General features: G+C 39.9%; 1 long non-coding RNA gene across 1 annotated transcript; it reads left to right on the forward strand.

Annotated features, from left to right (window-relative positions):
• The first annotated feature begins 5,314 nt into the window (after positions 1–5,314).
• On the forward strand, positions 5,315–6,358 carry LOC128865243 (uncharacterized). Its single transcript, XR_008454775.1, has 3 exons — positions 5,315–5,866; positions 5,955–6,112; positions 6,182–6,358. It is a non-coding gene; the product is annotated as an uncharacterized LOC128865243 (long non-coding RNA).
• The last annotated feature ends 4,874 nt before the right edge of the window (positions 6,359–11,232 follow it).

Genomic DNA, 11,232 nt, shown 5'->3' on the forward strand with positions numbered 1-11,232 from the left:
TCAGGCAGTTTTGATATCAAAGAAAGTGTTGAAAACGTCGTTAAAATCACAGAAATAATTGAAGTTGACCGGCTTGTTAGTAGTCGCGGCATAGCCCACGAGCTAAAGATCGACCATAAAGCAGTTTTAAACCATTTGCACAAAAATTGTACGTACAAGTAATGGATTTCCTTTTCCCCTAAACTAATATTATACCTTAAGGGGTCAGGGGTAGTCAGAATTTTCAAAAAAATAGATTTTTGTTGTTTTTGCATTTTCTCAAAGTAAAACATCTTAGACACATTGTGTGAAAATTTGAAGTGAATCCGACAAATACTTTTTGAGTTATTCAACAATTAACAAAGAGCTCTCGGGCGCTCCGGAGCCGATAGCAAAACTGCGTTTTTCTCAAAACTACGTTTTTTGAACTGGTGATCACTGTTACTTAAAAACCGCTTGGTAGATTTCAAAAAAATGTATACCGCTTTTGAAAAACATTTGACTAGCAAAAAAAATTATTGAAAATCATACTTTTTTCGGACCTCTGACTACCCCTAACCCCTTAAATGTAGTAACGTCATATAGAACAGTTTCTGAAGCAGCGGTGTTAGTTATCAGCGGAACCATCCGTATAGATATTCTAGCACAAGAGCGCAAACGGAGATGGGAGTCAAAAAACACTGGAATCCTAGTACCACGTTTCTCCGATATTAGAGTTCAAACGCTCACGTTATGGTAGATGGTCAGCGAGACTAATACCCGATCTAAAAAAGTGGGTAGAAAGAAAGCACGGTGAGGTTAACTATTACCTCAGACAGTTTTTTTTCGGACATGAGTCCTTTCGCAAGTATTTGTGGTGAATGGGTAAAGTGAGCCAACCAAACTGCATATATGGAGATACTGAGTATGATGATGCGGAGCACACCTTCTTTAAATGCGAGAGGTAGAACGTAGAGAGAACAGGTCTGCAACGAGCTATTGGTGTATTTACACCTGAAGAAATTATCGACAAAATGTTGATAGACGAAGAAAAATGGAATGCCGTCACAAATTTTGTAGAGGATATTATTATAAAAAAGAAGCGCGAAATGGAAAGTTATGCTGAAGAGCATTGAGCATAGGTTTCTCAAAACAGGCGACCCTGGACACAGGGTGAGTAAGTAGTTTTCCTTCTTAGGACGCCATCTTGGCCCTCCACCTCGAAGCAATGCGGAAGCAGTCCCGGGGTGGAGGGAAAAATCCAAGAGAAGAGGAGGGATATTTTTAGTGGAATCACCACACACGTAGTAGCGATGGTTACTATATGGTGCGAAGGCATTTTTAACCCAACCTCACCGCCAAAAAAAAAAAAAAAGAGTAGTAAAGAATACTTTTTCCGAAGTAACCAGATTTCTTAACTTCACTTAAGGAAGTATTAAACTGATTTTAAAAATTGCATTCATAAGATCATAATTATATTCCTTCATCGTTTCAATATGACATCTTCCCCTGTCGCGTCAAAAACGAATGAAAGGAATAAAGAAGTTGGTACTACATATTTGTGTACTGAAAGTTATGCACCTTCAAACCTTTGTCGAACTGCATCACAGAATGAGAAAAAAATATGCAAGAATTTTGGATAAACAAGCCATGGAGATAATTTCTTTCGATAAATCATAAGTTTCTATAGCACTTTTTACAAATTTCATTTGAAATTTCACAGTAATTCGTTCCCCTGTTTTCACTTTAACATTTTCCTGGGAGAACAAAAACAAAGAAAAGATAACTATGCCTATACTGACTTCTAATCTTTTATTTATATCTTCGTTTTCGAAAGAGTGATCCTTATTGTGATACTTCTTATCTTATTTAAAGGAAGATAATTTAAGCTATAGAACTGAGTCACTCAGATAATATCATGTATGAGATATTTGATGACGTCATCTATGCTATTTCAAAATTCGATAAGGAAATAGGCCGCATAAAAATGGTGATGATTAAGCGCACATGATATTTACGACGGAAATTGTTGGTGCTGACGATCAAAACGCCAATTGAGAAGAGTAATCTATGTTTCTATGATTATATCCTGGCTATATCGATTCTGAAAATAATTTTTAATAATTTAATTTAATAATTTTCTAATAGATCGGCTTCGTTGACTGGGTCATGTCGTCCGAATTCATAGATATAAACGCCCCGGCTGTGAAAGTATTCGATGCGGTACGAACAGGTGGTAGCATAGAAAGAGGAAGGCCTCCTCTGCGTTGAAAAGAGCAGGTGGAGAACGACTTGGCTTCATTCATTGTATCCAACTCTCGCCCTTTAGAAAACTCGGTAAAAAGCGCTTAAACGATTATCGTGACAATCAAGAAGAAGAATACTATCACTAACATTTATGCCCAATTTTATGTTACGAATGCTTTATGGAAAACTGAAAGTGGATTTTTATGATTTTTAGAAAAAGTATTCAGCCCTATACCCCAATTAAGGAGGGCATCTTTATACATGAATTTTTGAATTTTTACTGTTTGTATGCTTTCAAGATGTTCCAAGGAATAAGTAATAATAATTCAGCAAATAATACGCATTCCATTTTAATTGAAAGCATGAAACTATCACTTCAGAATAGTTGAAGATATTGCAGACATCTTTTCCGAAGAAAATGTACTAACAATTTTGATAGGGCATAGGGACGATGAGGAATATTTGGTTTCCAATAGGTCAAATACCTCAATTTATGGATAACAGGTCAATAAAATCTAAAATTTAGAACTGTAAAGTCAGCGATTGTTCACTGGTGGCCTTTTTAACTTCATATTTGGCGTAAAATGGATCGATTCAAACAATATTGGAAAACTATTTGGATACCATACACTTTTTATCTCTTTTGCTTCTAAAAGCCCTCACATTTTTTGGAAAAAGTGCCAAAATAGGAAACAAATAATTCCAGACTACGAGATGACGACAAAATGCATTTCAACTGTATTTGAGAGTTTGGACTATGCATAGGGCCCTCAAACAATTGAACAAAGGTGAAAATGAAATCCTGCCAAAATTGCATAAAAATCAAAAAAAAATTTTAACGGATTTCCTAATTTGCTGTGGTGTTGCCGATCATGAATTACTTGCACCCGGTCAACAAGGAATATTTTTTAGTTGTTGTGCGTCGATTGCGTGAAGCTATTTTTACAAAAAGGACAAAACTTGTGGCTAGAAAGCATTTTTAATTTCTGCACCTCGAAATGAGTCATGTCACATTGTATTCATTGATCATTCCTAAATGAGCAAAAACAGGGTCCATATTCTGATTTAGTGGTTTCAGACTATTCAATAAACTGAAATCCCAACTCCAAGTTCTTAGAAGATATTTAACATGAATCGCAGCTAGAATTGAAGGCCGTTGTGGTTGCCGAATTTCATTACTGTTTCGAGAATTGGAAAAAAAATTATTGCATGTTCAGTCTCGCAGATGAGGTATACTTTGATAGTGATGATATAGATTTGGAAGAAGATATAAATATTAAAAATTCATAAATATGGTATAACTAACTTGCAATTTGCTCACGGTAGGTAGAGGTGTTTTTGACTAAAATATACCCGCATGCTTACCATAATTTTTATACAAGGTGAAGTCTAAAATAAACAAGTCTGGCGTCATAAAAACGTTTTTGATGTCGCCATCATTTTTGTTAGTTAGTGCATTGGAAATTACATTCCTAGCTAACTTCCAGTGAATGCTTGGTGACATTCGGTTCAGTAGAAGCAACGTTATTGCGTCTAAAGTGTCAGTATGTTTGTGACATCGGTACAAAAATGAGTTTCGAACAAAAACTAATGCCAAATTTTGTTTTAAAATCGGTAAAACTTTTACCGAAACATTTGCATTAAGGAAAAAGTTTATGCCAATTATTGTCTATTCATGATTGGTTTACACATTTCAGAGATGGTTGTGAGAACAAAAATTACAATGAACATACGCCCAGCCTAAAATCAGTAATCACCGAAAACTCCATCGAAATTGTTCGTAAATTTATCAAAAATGAACCGAAACCATCGTTGAAATTCATGGAATCGGAGTTCAATATCTCCAAAATATCGATTTATCTCATTTTAACTGATCATTTGGGCTTACGGAAGGTCTGTGCACGTTTCATTCCACACAAGTTAATTGAGGACCAAAAATTGCTCAGAATTCAACACTCGAAAGACCTCATTAAAGAGGCGAGAAAAGCCGAAAACTTCTTTTACAACAATGTAACTGGTGATGAAGCGTGGTGTTTCCAACATGAACCTGAAACAAAGCGTCAAAGTGCCGCATGGAAGGCCCCAGACGAGCCACCACCCAAAAAATCGCGTATGAAGAAATCAAAAATCAAGTCGATGCTCATTTGTTTTTAAGATTCTAAGGGAATTGTCCACAAGGAGTTCGTGCCAACGGGTCAAACAGTCAGTGAAATTTTCTGTCTTGACGTTCTGAAGCGTTTGTTGCATTACATTCGTAGAATTGGTGCTAAATACTGCGAAGAAGGAAACTGACGCTTATTGCATGATAATGCACCATCTCATCGATCCACTCATGTGACTGATTTTTTGACGAGAAATTGCATTTTAACCATTAATCACTCACCGTATTCGCCTGATATGGTTTCCTATGACTTCTGTCTATTCGAAAAATTACATTTGGCCATGAAACGAAAACGTTTTGCGTCCGTAGAGGCCATTCAAAAGGCTTTTACCGACATCCTTAAGGACATTCCGTTCAATGACCTGAAACACTCTTTCGAAAAGCTTTTAGATCGCGCAAAACAGTGTATCGAGGCCATAGGAGACTACCTTGAATAAACTCGAAGTTATCAGAACAAAGATCCTGTTGTTTCTATTTTAGCTCAATCTTGTTTATTTTGGACTTCACCTTGTATAAATGTAATATTTATTACTGCTACAGTAGTAATTAAATAAAAATATTATTTGGCTCAATATGCTAATAGGTTTTAGGGAAATTACAAATACTAAGCAATAAAATATGATCATATGAAGCTCCTCCATTCATTTAATTTTTTTACACACAAATGTACCCAGTCGATTTATGTTATTTATCTGTTGTTATTTTTCCATATACGGCAACCCTTCATATTGGCTCCCAATCATTTTCTATTCCACCTTCAGATGTCACTGCGTGGAAAACCAGCCAAGCAAATAACCGTGCAGAGACGCAAACGCGTCAATAAACGGAGCACTCAAACTGTTTGAGGGGTAGGCACACGAAATACAGCGGTGTGTACAGTGCACTCAAAACTATAGGCATTTATTCCTACATTTATTTTACTTGTCAAAATTTTAACAAATAATTTCTTTGAACTTATCCCACTGGAAGGACGCATACTTTCATTTGCAACCGAAGTGTAAAAATGTACAATTTCACAAGCATTCCCAGACGGCACTGCTATTAGCTAAATTAGTTGGTGAGTGAGCGTTAGTTGGTTGGCTTTTTGCCCAACCACTTCCCACCAACCAGTCCATGCGCATCGCTATCATTGGAGAATACGCGGAAAGGCTAATTTGGCTAGATTAAGCGGCGCCAAAAGGGATTGCCTGCACACAGTTGGTTGATTGCGCATAAAGATGTGCATTGGTTGCTGCAGCGATTCTACCGAGACGCACCTATGATATTTAGCACATTTTTTAACTTAACAATTTGTACAGAAATTTCCATCAACAAAACAATAAAAATGTGCGCAAATAAAAATGGCGGTGTGACAGCGCATTCTCAGTGGTTTTGAACGCGCACAAAGCGGTATCTCACTTGAGAGACTGCTCTGGTGGGCTGATGTGCGGTAGTGTGTGAATGTGAGAATATTACGTGCATACATACATACATTTATAACTGTATGAGTGTGTATGTATGGTAAGTGTGAAATTGCACTTGTTTCGATAAGTGGTTGCATTTCCTCTTCGACGATTTCATTGTCATTTTTGCAATTTCTTAATTACAGTTGTGAATTGCTCAACCAACAACTCTTGCTGGATTGAGGAGGCATTGACTTAAAAGCTGTGAGAGGGGTAGAGAGAGGAAGGGGTATGTGGGCTATAATGTGAGGAGAACAAGCGTGAAGTGTCGTAAATTTCCTTAATGGCAATTAACGTGGAAATGGTGATACTTGCGGGATTGCTTTTTAATTTTCTCAGTTCCACAGTTAATTTTTTTATTTGTGTACTACAGTGTGTCATCATCAAATCAAATCCCCTGGTTATAACTATATGTATATAAAAAAGAGGTTCTAGTAATGGGGTAAATTAAGGCAGAAATGTTCAAAGAGTTGCGTTGAATTGGAATCCCCAAGGAATCGCAGACGCGGGAGGACAGCGAACCCCTGCAGGCGACAGGTGGATGCAGAAAGCAGGCTATTCATGGAGACAAATAAAATTTCTAGTTTCAAATAATTCAAATTATAATGTGTTTGTGAGGCCCTGAGGCCACTAGGAATCTCAATAAACTTTAAAGTATGTGTGACAGACGTCATGGCTTTACTTAAATTTAATATAAGTCGATTTGAAACCTGTTTTTTTTTTCAAAACTACATTAAATTACCTACAATTTTAATGGTTTTTGGAAAAATGACAACTATCCTAATAAATAAATTTTAAAACTCTTAAAAAATCATCACCAAATAGCTCTTTTATGCCGTGTGGGTAAGTTAGGTTAGGATAAATGGCTACCCACGCAAGGGGCCCAGTTGGACAAAGAATCAAAATTTATCCAAACAGAGGAAAACAATGGGGAAAGCATCAAACTGTTGGAAAAGGGAGAAGGAGTTTTGGATTGGAGGGTTGACGACCAATCGTTCGTATTAACCGCTTCAAGCTACTGATGAAATTACGAAATACATTCCTACGACAGTCGGTTCTACGTTACCGGAACGACCTGGATTTATTTCCGGTCAAGGACTGTCACTTCAGCAGCATTCCCTGTACATATGTATATGGGGCATATTTATGCTGCTACAACAATAACAGCAGCTGATAAAATTTACCAGGTGCGTGATATTTAAGCCTGAAATATCCGCAGGTGTAGCAAAATAGTGAGCGCCCAGATGCCTGAAATTTTGCCCGACGGGAGTAGGGCAGTTGAGAAGAAAATGCTGAGATGATTCCACTTCAACCTCCAGACAGCTTCTACAGAAAGAACTTGAAGCAATCGCAAGTCTCACCGCATGGACACCTAAAGGACAATGCTCTATAAGGACACCTACCAAATGCGAGAGTTGCGGCTTTGTTAGCCTTAGAAGTTCCTTCAAGCGCCCCCGATTTACCCTTTGCCAGAAGGGCATTGGCTCTTGCTCTTGCCCACGCGCGACGGAAGAGAAGAATGATGCGACCAACGATTTCTTCTATGGGCGCCCGAAACGTTCCTATGAGCGCTGTCCCCGCCAAGACATAAAAAAATGTTTGGTCTCACAGTCGAAAAATTCAGTCTGCACAACGAAACATCCGGCAACGAATAGGGGCTGATCGACTTCGACAGGGCTCGAAACATGGTAGTCTGCAGCACTAGTTTCCAGCATAGGAAGATTCACCAAGCCACCTGGCTGTCTCCTGATCGAAACACGCGAAACCAGATCGATCGATGTTGTAATAGATTTAGGACTCGCTTCTAGTGATTTAGAGGTACGTACGATCCGAGGTCTCAACATCGACTCGGATTATTACCTTGTTGCAGCCAAAATAAGCACACGCCTCTGTGCAGCAAAAAACGTGCATCTACCTACGCAAAGAATGTTCGACATCGAAAAGCTGCAATCACAACAGAAATCCATGCCACTCGACTCTTACTCCTGCTCTCGGAGAGTGCTGCCCAACAAACCGGCATGTACGAGCAATGGAGCAACATTTCTCGTTCTCTACGTACCGCCGCCGAAGAAGAAATCAGATTTCGGAGAACCCGAAAAAACAGTTGGTACAACGAGGAATGTCATGCTACTGCAGAAAGAAAAGGTGCTGCCTATAGTGCCACAGTGCACCGGTTGCAACGCCAGCTATGTGGGATCGCTGCAGAGAGCTAACAAAGGAAGAGAGACGTATTATCCGAAAGAAGAAACGAGAGACCGAAATACGTGAGTTCGAGGAGCTTGAGATGCTGGCCAATAGGAACAACGCCCGAAAATTCTACGAGAAAGTTCGGCGGCTTACAGAAAGTTTCAAGACCAGGGCGTTTTCCTGTGAGAACAAAGACGGCGATCTGGTGACTGACATCCAGAGCAATCATAAATTATGGAGGGAACACTTCTCGAACCTGTTAAATAGTGCTAGCTGCGCGTCTTACAGAGAATGTGAAGATCCCGATAGTCCATTTGTTGACGACGGGACTGTCGTTCCACACGACGAGGTGAGCATTAGCGATAACGCGGCTGAAGAACAAAAAAACCATGGGAGCCGACGGACTGCCGGCTAAGCTATTCAAAGATGGCGGCGAGGAGCTGGTAAGGTGCATGCATCAGCTTCTACGCAAAATATGGTCGGATGAATGCATGCCTGCCGATGGGAGTTTAAGTGTGCTCTGCCCAATCCATAAGAAGGGTGATCCTGCAATCTGTGCCAATTATCGCGAGATTAGTCTTCTAAATATCACCTATAAGGTTTTAGCGGGCGTATTGGGTGAAAGGCGGAAGCCCCCCATCAACCAACTGATAGGCTCTCATTGGTGTGGCTTTCTTCTTCTTCTTAATTGGCGCGATAACGGCTTACGCGATTCGATTTTGGCGCAGCTTAACAAAGCGCGCCAGTCGATTCTTTCTCATGCTAACCGGCGCCAGTTGGACATACCAAGTCCTGATCTTTCCAACGCAGAGGAGATCTTCCTCTTCCTCTGCTACCACCAGCTGGTATCGCATCGAATACTTTCAGATCTGGAGCATTTTTATCCATTCGGACGACCTGACCCAGCCAACGTAGCCGCTGGATCTTCATTCTCTGCGCTATGTCTATGTCGTCGTAAAGCTCATACAGCTCATCGTTCCATCGCCTGCTATATTCGCCGCTGCCAACGTGCAAAGGTCCAAAAATCTTGCGCAGAATCTTTCTCTCAAACACTCCCAGCGTCGCTTCATCGGATGTTGTCATCGTCCACGCCACTGCGCCATACGTTAGGACGGGCATGATGAGAGCCTTGTAGAGTGTACTTTACTACTCTGTTGAGTGGCTTTAGACCTGGCAAATCCACAATCGACCGGATATTCACAAGTCTTGAAAAATACCCTTGAAAAGAAAACCGACGCTCACCATCTTTCTATCGACATCAAAGCTGCGTTCAAGAGCACAAAAAGGAGTTGCCTGTATGCCGCGATGTCTGAATTTGGTATCCCCTCAAAACTAATATGGCTATGCAAAATGACACTACCCAATACCAGCAGCACCGTCAGATTTTGGACGGACCACTCAGATCCAATTTTTGTTTCACTTTTCCTTTCCTCAGTATTTGAATTTTATTCTTTCTTCATTAAACTCTGTAAAAAAACAGTACTTTTGCACTTCCCGAACTATTTTTGTAGTTGTTCTTGTAGTTTGCTTCAACAGTTTACCCCTCTCTACACCATCGGCTCATAAATCGGCATTCCCTGAGCTGTGTGGCCCAAACATTTAACACCTCATAAACTTATTTTATATATTTTCCCCTTGAATAGGAATCAACCAACCATCCCTTGAATGTATGTGTGTATGTATGTGCGCTTAGAGTGCAGGCTAAACCACGAATTCTAAATCAAATCAAACCATATTTTTATTGTGCGATCCTTTTTCGCACCATGCAACCGAAATCCTTCTTACAAACTCCTGCTCATCACCACTGGGCGACCAAAATAGAATTGACGGCGTCGGTGCTGCACTTCACTGATTTTTCATAATTTCATAATTTAAATCAAATCAACGCGCAAACCTAACAGATAAACAAATAAAATGTGTTTGGGCGCTAAGATGCAGACGAGCTGTTCAGTTGGACAGACAAGATTTGGAGTAGCTGCGAGCGAAGGCATTAAACCAGCGATGCTTAAAATTTAATTGGACATGAAGCATATGCGTGCAATAGACAAAATACAACAACAACACACACAGACAACGCACCCTCGGCATAGTTGTGCGTAATGCAATTACAACAACAACAAGCGGCCGAAACCACAAGAGAATTTAAAACAGATACTGATTTCCTCCCCCAAGCGTCAGTGCGGGAAAGTAGTGCAGCAGCAGCAGCGGCAGCAGACCAGGAGGGTTGGAGAGGTGTGCGTGCAAAGGCTGCTAACAGCTACATAACAAACAACAATCAAACATAAATACATAAATAAATATACTTGAGTAATTCAATTTGCAACCTAACGATACACAACAACAAGTCATAACCCGAGGTCGCATTGGCGCTGAGGGTGTCTGCCAACTGACTACTTTTGGCTACACAACCGGCGCACACACACCTTCGACTTCTTGCACGTTCAACACACGGCACAACCGCAGTAAACAACAATAAATTACATTAAGTCAGCTGCAGTGGCGGAAAGATTTTTGATGTTTGCTACAATGGAAATTTGAATGCAAAAGGCGCAAGAGCCGCCACTCGCTGGCCGCTGGTCAGTGGAAGTTGCTTATACGGCGCGTTGACCACGCAGCCTTTGTACTTACTTTGTGCTGGGGTTTTGCTTAAAAGCTTCGCGTATTTTTTTGATTGTTGGCCTCCCTTTTAGAGCCTTTTGTTTGCGTTTTGTTCGTCGAGCTTCTTCAGCAATAATACCAAGTAGTAATAATGGCAAGCGAGAAGCGCTTGGTGTGGTGCAAAAGAATGAAGTTCGGCACTTGAGGATTTCACTTTCATGTTCTTAATTTGATATTGTGCTGACCACATTTGCCAAAGTGACCGTTGGACTGACCTGCCGGTTAATAGCTGGAAGTGCTGTTGGCTAAGTTGGCATCGAAGCAGAAAACCTGAGTTGTTAAGTCTAAGCAGCGTTTAGGAGTGAATACCTGAAGAGCAAACAGTCAAGGATCGCAGAGGTTGGGGATGGTGGTTGCATGGATGGTCATTTCACGCACGAACATGCCACTAATTGGGCTTGCTGAAAATGAAAGAAAAAAATAGTAATACAATTTTTTAGACATTTAAATGGGGGAAAGGTTCGGGAAATAATAGATGGGAATAATCAGAAACAAAAATTAATAAAAATATGATTAAATTAAAAACTTAAAATAAAAAATTAAGTAAAATTAATAATAAAAATTAAATAAATTAAATCA

Source organism: Anastrepha ludens, chromosome 5 (assembly GCF_028408465.1).
Source record: "Anastrepha ludens isolate Willacy chromosome 5, idAnaLude1.1, whole genome shotgun sequence".
In the NCBI taxonomy this organism is placed as follows: domain Eukaryota; kingdom Metazoa; phylum Arthropoda; class Insecta; order Diptera; family Tephritidae; genus Anastrepha; species Anastrepha ludens.